The sequence below is a fragment of the Gekko japonicus genome, unplaced genomic scaffold, assembly GCF_001447785.1.
Source record: "Gekko japonicus isolate JY-2015 unplaced genomic scaffold, Gekko_japonicus_V1.1 scaffold1949, whole genome shotgun sequence".
Classification (NCBI taxonomy): Eukaryota; Metazoa; Chordata; class Lepidosauria; order Squamata; family Gekkonidae; genus Gekko; species Gekko japonicus.
In genome coordinates, this window is record NW_015159773.1 from 109070 (window position 1) to 110913 (window position 1844).

Here is a 1844-nt window from a genome sequence, read left to right on the forward strand (position 1 = left end):
TTGTGGGAAGCAAGTGTCCTGGATTTTCAGGCGCTGGATCAGAACGAAAGGCCTCCTCCGTTATCTAGTGGAAGCCATTTTATCATACAAGCACACTCTTCCCCCAGCCCATGACAACGTCTGCCTGCAGGAAGTCTTAAAACCACTTCCTAGTGAGCTGTAGCAAAGAGGCCTAAAGAAACCACTAATCTTTCCCATGAGGAACTGAAATGATACGCTGCAAGAAATAAAGCTCCTCACAGGAAGAAAAGAGGCACTTTTCAAAAGAGAAAGCTCTCGCTCTTACAGTGCGGGCTGGAAGCAGACATGTACTTGAGTTGTTAACAAGTGCAGGATCTGAATGCGTCACTTGTCATTGAGCTCGGCAAGAAGTGGCAGGTGAAACAAATATTCACTTTCTCCGCTTATCAGTGTTGAGGGTATTGTTTTACTTTCACCATTTGAAGGAGCTCGTGACAAAATAATTGTGTTTTCCATTCCACAGCTTTCCTCCTCACAACAGTCTTGTGAGGTAGGTTAAGCTAATAAATCACTGGACCGGGATCAGTACATTTTGTGACTGTCTAGAAATTTGATTCCAGGCCTCCCAGGGTCAGAGTTCAACATACTCTTACTACTTCACCCCTATTGGCTCTGACTGGAGAGTCAAGCAATGCCTTTGAAAAAGCAAAATACTGCCCCCATCCCCACACTGAAATGATTTTCTTCCTGATAGATTCAGGTGGGTAGCCATGTTGCTTTGAAGCAATAGAACAAAGTTTGAGTCCAGTGCAGAAAAGGGCACAAAAGGGCAACTAGAATGATAAAAGGGTTGGAATACCTTTCCTACGAAGAAAGGTTAAAGCGCTTGGGGCTCTTTAGCTTGGAGAAACGACGGTTGAGGGGTGACATGATTGAGGTTTATAAGATTATGCATGGGATAGAGCAGGTCGAGAAAGAAGTACTTTTCTCCCTTTCTCACAATACAAGAACTCATGGGCACTGAATGAAATTGCTGAGCAGTTGGGTTAGAACAGATAAAAGGAAGTGATTTCCCAAGTAGAACACTTTAGTAATCTTCTGATGGAAAATGTCTGAATCCATTCCACTGTAGTTTGCTCACTCCCAGGGCTGCAATGTTTAAATGTTCCATTTATCATTTTATGATTCTTCATACTTCAAAAGGGAATTAGTTAAGCATATGGAGCAGAGGTCCATCAGTGGCTATTAGCCACAAGGTATAGATAGGGGCTCTGGGGCAAGGGATGCTCTGTCTTCTTGGTGCTTGGGGGGGGTCAACAGTGGGAGGGCTTCTAATGTCCTGGCCCCACTGGTGGACCTCCTGATGGCACCTGATATTTCTGGCCACTGTGTGATACAGAGTGTTGGACTGGATGGGCCTTTGGCCTGATCCAACATTGGCGTCTCTTATGTTCTTATGATTTCGAGTCACATCGTGCCACGCCATGTACATATATCCCATGCTGCTCGCTCCCAGGATCGCAATGTTTAAGTGTTCCATTTCTTGTTTTATGTTTCTCTCTTTTTTTTAGGGGGAGGGGAGGAATTCAGCTGAGAAACTCTTCCATTTCCGCAACAACCCCCAACCTCTGTCTCTTGACTAATCACGGCAAATTGTAAGTTGCGCCTACAATATAAGCTTAGCATGCATCTGTGAAGCACAATATTTATAAGGCTAAAAACCCAGCTGTGTAATTAAAGTCATCTTTCGTTAACACTGGCAAACAGCTGGGAACTCACCAACGCACAGTCCAAAAGTCTACGGTCCGCATTAACCAGCTACTAGACTAGGAGCTGCGGTGGCTCAAGTGGTTAAGACGCTGAACTGCAGGCTGTGGAAGGTC